Source organism: Arachis ipaensis, chromosome B5, assembly GCF_059453495.1.
Source record: "Arachis ipaensis isolate K30076 ecotype BB chromosome B5, ASM5945349v1, whole genome shotgun sequence".
In the NCBI taxonomy this organism is placed as follows: Eukaryota; Viridiplantae; Streptophyta; class Magnoliopsida; order Fabales; family Fabaceae; genus Arachis; species Arachis ipaensis.
Window position 1 is genome coordinate 27,053,531 of NC_142440.1, and position 10,164 is coordinate 27,063,694.

At 34.7% G+C, this 10,164-nt stretch overlaps 1 non-coding gene across 1 annotated transcript; it reads left to right on the plus strand.

Annotated features, from left to right (window-relative positions):
• Nucleotides 1–806: 806 nt before the first annotated feature.
• On the plus strand, nucleotides 807–914 carry LOC148563672 (small nucleolar RNA R71). Its single transcript, XR_015884062.1, has one exon. It is a non-coding gene; the product is annotated as a small nucleolar RNA R71 (small nucleolar RNA).
• Nucleotides 915–10,164: the final 9,250 nt, after the last annotated feature.

The following is a 10,164-nucleotide window of genomic DNA, read 5'->3' on the forward strand; positions in this document are numbered from 1 at the left end:
CTCACTAGGATTCACGTCCTCCTCCTCCTCTCTGGGTTCGGCCACACCAAGTAAGGTTATGGCCTTGCACTCTCTTTTTGGATTCTCTTCTGTATTGCTTGGGAGAGTACTAGGAGGAGTTTCAGTGACTCTTTTACTCAGCTGGCCCACTTGTGCCTCCAAATTTCTAATGGGGGACCTTGTTTCATTCATGAAACTTAGAGTGGCCTTAGATAGATCAGAGACTATATTTGCTAAGCTAGATGGATTCTACTCAGAATTCTCTGTCTGTTGCTGAGTGGATGACGGAAAAAGGCTTGCTATTGTTAAACCTGTTTCTTCCACCATTATTAAAGCCTTGTTGAGACTTTTGTTGATCTTTCTATGAGAAATTTGGATGATTTCTCCATGAAGGATTATAGGTGTTTCCATAGGGTTCACCTATGTAATACCTCTGCTATTGCAAGGTTCTCAGGATCATAAGCTTCTTCTTCAGAAGATGCCTCTTTAGTACTGTTGGATGCAGCTTGCAATCCATTCAGACTCTGAGAAATCATATTGACTTGCTGAGTCAATATTTTGTTCTGAGCCAATATGGCATTCAGAGTATCAATTTCAAGAACTCCCTTCCTCTGAGGCGTCCCATTACTCACAGGATTCCTTTCAGAAGTGTACATGAACTGGTTATTTGCAACCATGTCAATGAGTTCCTGAGGTTCTGCAGGCGTTTTCTTTAGGTGAATGGATCCACCTGCAGAATGGTCCAATGACATCTTAGATAATTTAGACAGACCATCATAGAATATATCCAGGATGGTCCATTCTGAAAGCATGTCAGAAGGACACTTTTTGGTCAGTTGCTTGTATCTCTCCCAAGCTTCATAGAGGGATTCACCTTCTTTCTGTTTGAAGGTCTGAACATCCACTCTAAGTTTGCTAAGCTTTTGAGGAGGAAAGAACTTGGCTAAGAAAGTCGTGACCAGCTTATCCCAAGAGTTCAGGCTATCTTTAGGTTGAGAGTCTAACCAAATTCTAGCTCTGTCTCTTACAGCAAACGGGAAAAGCATAAGCCTGTAGACCTCAGATCAACCCCATTGGTCTTAACAGTATCACAGATTTGCAAGAATTCAGTTAGGAACTGAAAAGGATCTTCTAATGGAAGTCCATGAAACTTGCAATTCTGTTGCATCAGAGAACTAATTGAGGCTTTAGCTCAAAATAGTTTGTTCCAATGGTAGGGATTGAGATGGTTCTTCCATGTAAGTTGGAATTTGGTGCAGTAAAGTCACCAAGCATCTTCCTTGCATCTCCACCATTATTATTATTTTCAGCCATGTCTACTTCTTTTTCGAAAATTTTTGTCAGATTTTCTCCAGAGAGTTGTGCTTTAGCTTCCCTGAGCTTCCTCTTCAGAGTCCTTTCAGGTTCAGGATCAGCTTCAACAAGAATGTTCTTATCCTTGTTCCTGCTCATATGAAAAAGAAGAGAACAGAAAAGAAAATATGGAATCCTCTATGTCACAGTATAGAGATTCCTTATATGAGTATAAGAAGAGAAGGATGGAAGAAAGAAAAGATAAGAATTCGAACACAGAGGAGAAGAGTTGGTTCGAATTTTTGAGCAGAAGAGAAGTGGTAGTAGATAAATAAATAGAAGGAGATGAGAGAAAGGAAAATTCGAAAATTAAAAATAAAATGAAAAATATTTTTTTGTTTTTATGTTGACTATTAATTAGAATTCGAAATTTAATATGGGAAATAAAATTAAATTAAAATTTAAGACAATTAGTTAATTAAAATAAATTTTGAAAAAGGGGTTAGTAATTTTCGAAAATAAGAGAGAGAAAAGTAGTTAGGTGGTTTTGAAAAAGATATGATTGAAATAGTAAACTTTTAAAATCAAACAAAAAGTTAAGTGGTTAATTGAAAAAGATTTGAAAATCAATTTTGAAAAGATAAGAGGTTAGAAAAGATTTTGAAATTGATTTTGAAAAAGATGTGATTGAAATTTATTTTGAAAAATATTTGAAAAAGAAATTTAAAAAGATTTGATTTTGAAAATCAAAGTTGATTACTTGACTAACAAGAAACAAAAAGATATGATTTTAAAATTTAAAGATTGAACCTTTCTTATTAGGCAAGTAACAAACTTAAAATTTTTGAATTAATCACATTAATTGTTAGCATTAATTTTGAAAATATGAAATAGAAATAAGAAAAAAATTTTGAAAATAAATTTTGAAAATTTCGAAATTATGAAAGAAAAAATGAAAAAAGATTTGATTTTTGAAAAAGATTTGAAAAAAAATAGCATTTTTAAATTGAAAATTTGACTTGGCTCGTAAGAAACAACTAAATTTTAAAAAGTTTTGAAAAAGTCAACTCAAATTTTCAAAAATTTATGAGAGAATAAGGGAAAGATATCTTTTTGATTTTTTTGAATTTTTAATGTGGAGAGAGAAAAACACAAAAAAAAAAAGACACAAGACATAAAAAATTATAAATCAAAACAAGAAAAATATGCAAGAACACTTTGAATGTCAAGATGAACACCAAGAACACTTTGAATGTCAAGATGAACATCAAGAACATGTTTTTGAAAATTTTTAAGAAAAGAAAAACACGCAAGACACCAAACATAGAAATTTTCAAACTTTAGACACTAACAAATTGAAAATGCATATTAAAAACTAGAAAAGACACCAAACAAGAAAAATTTAAAGATCAAACAAAGAAATTCATCAAGAACAACTTGAAGATCATGAAGAACAAATGCATGAGTTTTCGAAAAATAAAGAAAATTATAAAAACATGCAATTGACACCAAACTTAAGAATTGACACTATACTCAAACAAGAAACACAAAATTATTTTTGGTGTTTTTTTTTTTGAAATTTTTTCGAAAATAAAAATAAAAATAATAAAAATAAAGAGCTTAAAATTAAAATAAAATTACCTAATCTGAGCAACAAGATGAACCATCAGTTGTCCAAACTCGAACAATCCCCGGCAACGGCACCAAAAACTTGGTGCACGAAATCGTGATCGTTCATTCCTTGGTAACGGCGCTAAAGACTTAATACGCACGTTCATAATCTTAATTCTTTGTCACAACTTCGCACAACTAACCAGCAAGTGCACTGGGTCGTCCAAGTAATAAACCTTACGTGAGTAAGGGTCGATCCCACGGAGATTGTCGGCTTGAAGCAAGCTATGGTCACCTTGTAAATCTCAGTTAGGCGGATTCAAATGGTTATAGAGTTTTAATAATTAAAAGATAAATAAAACGTAAAATAAAGATAGAGATACTTATGTAATTCATTGGTGAGAATTTCAGATAAGCGTATAGAGATGCTTAGTTCCTTCTGAATCTCCGCTTTCCTACTGCTTTCATCCAATCCTTCATACTTCTTTCCATGGCAAGCTGTGTGTTGGGCATCACCGTTGTCAATGGCTACATCCCGTCCTCTCAGTGAAAATGGTCCAAATGCGCTGTCACCGCACGGCTAATCATCTGTCGGTTCTCGATCATACTGGAATAGGATTCAGTAATCCTTTTGCGTCTGTCACTACGCCCAGCACTCGCGAGTTTGAAGCTCGTCACAGCCATCCCTTCCCAGATCCTACTCGGAATACCACAGACAAGGTTTAGACTTTCCGGATCTCAAGAATGGCCGCCAATAATTCTAGCCTATACCACGAAGACTCTGATCGTAGATCAGGAGGCTAAGAGATATGCATTCAAGCTTGTTTGCATGTAGAATGGATGTGTTTGTCAGGCACGCGTTCGTAAGTGAGAATGATGATGAGCGTAACATAATCATCACATTCATCATGTTCTTGTGTGCGAATGAATATCTTAGAGAAGAATATGCTTGAGTTGAATAGAAAAACAATAGTACTTTGCATTAATTCATGAGGAACAGCAGAGCTCCACACCTTAATCTATGGTGTGCAGAAACTCTACCGTTGAAAATACATAAGTGAAAATAGGGTAGACATGGCCGAGTGGCCAGCCTCCCATGGAGGTCTAGAGGTCTAAAATGATCAAAAGATGATCTCGAAAATGATCCTCCAAAAGATCTTTAACACAATAGTAAAAAGTTCTATTTATACTAAACTAGTTACTAGGATTACAGAAATAAGTAAATAATGCAGAAATCCACTTCCAGGCCCACTTGGTGTGTGCTTGGGCTGAGCATTGAAGCTTTCACGTGTAGAGGTCTTCCTTGGAGTTGAACGCCAGTTTGTAACTTGTTTCTGGTGTTTAACTCTGCTTTGCAACTTGTTTCTGGCGTTTAACGCCAGAATAGAGCAGAGAGCTGACGTTGAACGCCAGTTTTCGTCATCTAAACTCAGAAAAAGTATGGACTATTATATATTTCTGGAAAGCCCTGGATATCTACTTTCCAACGCAATTGAGAACGCACCATTTGAAATTCTGTAGCTCCAGAAAATCCACTTTGAGTGCAGGGAGGTCAGAATCCAACAACATCTGCAGTCCTTCTTCAGCCTCTGAATCTGATTTTTGCTCAAGTCCCTCAATTTCAGCCAGAAATTACCTGAAATCACAGAAAAATACACAAACTCATAGTAAAATCTAAAAATGTGATTTTTATTTAAAAACTAATAAAAATATACTAAAAACGAACTAAATCATACTAAAAACTATATAAAACAATGCCAAAAAGCGTATAAATTATCCGCTCATCAGGTACTAATGTATCTTGTTAATAATACATGTCCCAATATAATATTTGATATAAAATTATTAGTGAGGACACAATTCCTCTCCAATAAGAAGACATTGAAATGGAATAAACAATGTGTTTCAATATCTTCGTAGAACGACTGATATGGGGTTATTTTATCCTTATGGATCTAAGTCACAATTAGTTGGCTTTGCAGATGTAGTTTATCTATCTGATCCGCATAAATTTAGATCCCAAATAGGATAAATGTTTACATTTGGTGACACAATTATATCATGGAGATCTACAAAATAAACTATAGCTGTAACGACTCAATTTCTAGCACGTCATGATCAATACTAGTTGTCAGGCGCTACTTCACAGTTATATTTGAGCCTGTATTGCTTATCGAGATCACGTGTTAGCCAGCAATAGCAAAATAGGTTTAAGTTAGGCAAAAGTACATGATGCATATAAACATAGGAAAGCATAACAATATCATCTATTTACCCGAAGGCTCAATTTAATACATTATCATAGTTCATACAGAAGACATTATCGCTTATTTATACTACACAAAACTATTTACAGACTCCAATATCTATATTAACAAGCCTCGGCTCTACAAAAGCCACCCTACTCTAGGACCTGTTCTACAATACATATATAGTATTTACAAAACATATTAGTACTCTAAAAGTCTATAAAAAATGAGGACAAAGACTACTACTACTAGTTATAGATCAATGATAACTAAAGTAATACGGAATGCTGAAGTAAAAGGAGTCAAGTTTTTAAAGTCACTTAAAGGAACACTAATGTTATCACTTTACCATTTTACCCTCATATCCTTCATAACATCTTTTTACCCTTCATTAAGTTAATTAACCATTTTTATATTTACTTTGTGCCCAAAATTATCATTTTATTCCTAGGTGTTCTAATTTTTCCGTTTAATTTTATTTAGCATCAAAATTTTACCAAATTAACCCTAATATTTTTCTATGACCAAATCACTCCTAATAATTTTAATTAATGTCAATTTTATCCTTATGAGTCTAAAAAACTATTTTACCCTTTATTAATTTGTTTACTTATTTTAGTTACCACTTTTACACTTTTACTCATATCTTTTATTAAAGTTTTTATTTAGGCCTAAAATTTTATTTTAATTATAATTTTGATCCAATTAATTTATTTAATTATTATTTTATTCCTAAATACACTAAGTTCAAAATTCTACTTATATTTCATTTATATTACATTTTAACCCCTTTTTTTTTTACCTGAAATAACTATAACACCATTTTTACTTTTACACACTTGTTTCATAGGATCAAAACTAGTTTTTTAACTTCTTTTTAATCCTCCAACATGTCACTTTCCAGGCCTTTAGTGGCTAAAATTTTTAAAGGTGTAGTTTTTCATTTTTATCCACTTTTAGTGGCTTTTAAGACTTGGAACATAAACCCCAAGTGCTCCAAATAATTCAGCTATTCCATACAATTTTCATAGGCAAATAAGCTTCAAATATCATTCAATAATAAGTCAAAAATAGAGAAGCATCACTAAATTTTTAGAATTAAAAATCAAGCACAAAATCACCACAAAGTGGCTTAATTATATAAACACGAATAAAGTATAAACATATTCTAACTATTCTTAATCCTTATCTCGTTTTTAATTCAGGCCCTAGATCTCTAAAACACCAGAAAATACTCTAACAAAAGAAGAAATACAGCTGGAGGTGGTGCATTTTTTCTTGGCCGAAAAGTATCACAAAAAATGATGAAATTTGGCCACTTTAAGCTTGAATTTGTGTATCTTCTTAGAAATGCTCTATATGGGTTTTAAGAGGAGTTTTCTAGACATGGGAGATAACAAGAATTCACCATAATTACTGCTGGAAAAACAAAAAAGAATGGAGAAGGAACAAGAGCTCACCTTGCTGAATTTTCGTAAGAATTAGTGAAAACAGGCAGGAAATTGTGTTTGTATGACTTGGATTCTCAAAAAACACATGAAGAAAAATGGAAGAGCTGCTGGAATCTTAGCTGAAATATGGAGAAAATGTGCAGTATTTTTCTCTCTTCCTCTCTCAAGATTTCGGTAAAAAAGGTGGTAAAAATGCATAAGTGTGTGTAAAATTTGTGAGTAAGATTTCTTTAAATAAAAATTCAGAGTCTTGGATGAATTTAGGATGGTAAAAGAGGGTAAGAATTTTGTGGCCAAGGGATGAGGATTAATAAAGAAGGGGCGTAAAAACAAGGAAGCTTAGTCAATGCTGTGTTGAGTTTATCTACAGTTAACCGTAGTTAGTTAATTGGGGTTAAAACATATTAGAGAGGGGGTGGATACTAGTCATAGAGAGAGAGAGGGGGGGGCGTGTTGCTTGGGAAACAAGCAAGAGGATTCGAGGTCTCTATGTATTATTTGCGGAATACTAGTCAGAAGTTCGCTTCGGAGTAACTTTTACCGTGCGATAAAATAACTAGTGGCTGAGATTTTTTTCTTAAAGAAATAAATTATGAATGGATGGCTAAGATTAATCTTGGGACACAATTACCAAAATATAAATTATTTTTACCATTGGTTCCATGGTTTTCGGTTACTAACTTGTTTTGGTGTGCGCAAAAATGTCACTAAAAGTGAATTTTTGCCTCAAAAAATTTTTAGTGAGGAAAATAAACTAATGGCAACCAAGTCTTCACTTTTTACTTGTCAAATTTGATTTAGAGGAATTAATTACCCTCGTAAAGTCAAGTTTGACTCATTAATTACCCTTTTATTTTTTTAACCATTGAGCCTGCCTCACTAATTCTTGTTAAGCCGTGGTTCGGAATTTTGCGGAATAAGTTACAAAATAGTTCGAAAACTAAGTTTTCCAGAAGCTAGATTCTTACATTCTACCATCTTTAAAAAAAAAATTTATCCTCAAAATTTTAACTATGCACAAAGAATTATAGGAACATCTATGTCATGCTTTATAGTTAAGGTCTTTAATTAGCGTAATGCTCACCTCAAGCGAAGGGACCGGACCTAGTGGTGCTTTTTAGTAGTCACGGTAAAATCTCCTCCCTGTTGATGGGGTCTAGAGGTCATATCTACAATCCTATTTTGATAATCTCTTGCTAGATGTCCCTCCTTGTTGCAGTAGTATCATGTATTTGTACAAAATCGACAAGGCCTACCGCTATGATTTTTCTGACACTTTGGGCATATGAGGCTGTCCTAAGCCTGTTGAGGTTTCTCTCCTTGTACCCTAAACCTTAAACTCTAATACTCTAAATCCAAAATCCTAAACTGCCTCCATGTTGGTTCCAGCGCTGTTGTTGCCTGTTAGCTTTGAAATTTATACCCCGATGGGCTAGACTCTGATCAAAACTTTGTTATGCAACCTCTCGATGATTCGCTCATGCAACTGCCAACTTCTTTGTACATTCCTCTATCAGCTAGCTCTTTTTGGCGAATTCAGCAAAGTTCCCAATCTTCATTGGACCGATAGAAGTCAATAGATCCTCCCTGAGTCCCTCTTCGAACTTAATGCACTTCTATTCCTCAAATTCTGTGGGAACTCCTTGACAAACCTTAGAGAAGTGGCATAAGTCCTCAAACTTCCTGGTGTATTCGGCTACTGTCATACTCCCCTATCTTAACTGTAACAGTGCTAACTCCTTTGGGGTGCGGGTGGACGAAGGAAATTACTTCTTGTAGAACTCTATCGTGAAATTATCCTAAGCAATTGCGGTGCCCTATTGATCCAATAACAGATTTACTCCCTGCCACCAATGTTATGCATCCCCTTTTAGCATATAAGTAGCAAACTCCACATATTATCCTTCCGAGACATGTTGCACTTGCAGAGCCCGTTCTATAGTGTGAAACCAAGCATCTGCCTCGGTCAGATTAGTGGTTCCTGAGCATTGGGGTGGATTAACTTTAAGGAAAGACGCCAAGGTCATCAGCCTATCCCCCCTCGGGTATGCCATTTTTCGGTCCATTTTCATTGCTATTCATGTTTCCATTACCCTGTCGTTCCATCCTTTCTATGGCTCTATTAGTCGTGGTAACAGAATCACACATAACGGTAGCCATTGCGGTCATGGATTCTACGAAAGCAGTCGAATCTAATGCTGGCTTGGAACTTGGATTTCCTTAATGGGGACCAGGCATATGCGCAGCCATTTGGGTCCTGTTAATACCAAAAGATCAACATTAAGGTGATCAGTCTTAATATATCCAGTTTAAGTGCAAACATTTCCTACAACGAATGTTCACATACCATCATGCAAAATGTATTAACAGAGATACCCTATTAGCATAGAAATATACTAACAGAACATGCAATGAAGCATGGTCAGTCCATCCCCAGGCTCTACCAAGGATGAACTACTTTGATACCATTTGTAACGATCCAATTTCTAGTACATCATGACCAATGCTAGTTGCCAAGCGCTACTTCACGGCTAACTTTAGGGACTCTAGACCTTATATTATATTATACTATATTGTATTATATAAAGGCAAATACCAAATCGGTTCCTAAAATATTCTAGCGTTGATAAAATGGTACCTGACTTTTGTTATTGATAAAATTGTACCTAAAAAATTTTAAAATTTGACAAGTGTGTCCCCGAACTCGCTTCCGATCAATACGTAGCTGATGTGGCTACCATATTTTGCTAATTTGGCAACGTTGTTAGCCTAAATACTTAGCTATAATTAACATTTAAATTAAATCAAAATCCAGGTAAAAAACCCCAAATCACACCAAACATTGTCCTGAACCCTAAATTGGGACTTTTGTGCTTAATTTTCCCCAAATTTGCAGATTGGAACATTTATACGGCCAAAGCTCGTGGGAAAGCTAGTATAGGGAGAAAGAGCCCATCAATGGAAGCTTTTGAAGTGGATGGTATGTCAGAATTTGTGATGAAAACCTATGATGGAATGTGCTTTTGTTGTCTCCCAGCTATTCCGTTGAAGTCAAAGACAACTAGTAAGCCTGATAGATGGTTTTTTCCGATGCTGTATGTGAAAAGTACAAATTGAGATTTTGCTGCTTATTCCATTTTTGTTGTTTCTCATATTTTGGTGTTTTTTTTATCTAATCTATGAATTTGTTTTGCCTTGGTAGAACAAACAAATTTGGTATAGGTATTTGTAATGGTTGGATAAGATACAAGATCATTGTACTGAAGAAGAAAGATCTTATAAATGTGAAGAAGAAAACCCAAATCAGTGACAAGTGTGTGGATGATGTGGAGATTGATAAGATGGTAATGTTGCTGCCTAAGATGACTGAAATGAATGAGCACCTTAGGAGGATTGAGTTGCTTGTCAATGTCATTTGTATCTTAATTGGATTAGGTGTGGCTGTAAATCTACTTTATTTGGCTAAGTAGATAAATGACTAAGAGTTTATAGGTTTAACAATGACATAGTTTAATGATTTTGTGCTTTTTCCAATAAATGAATGTAATTAAGATGATCAA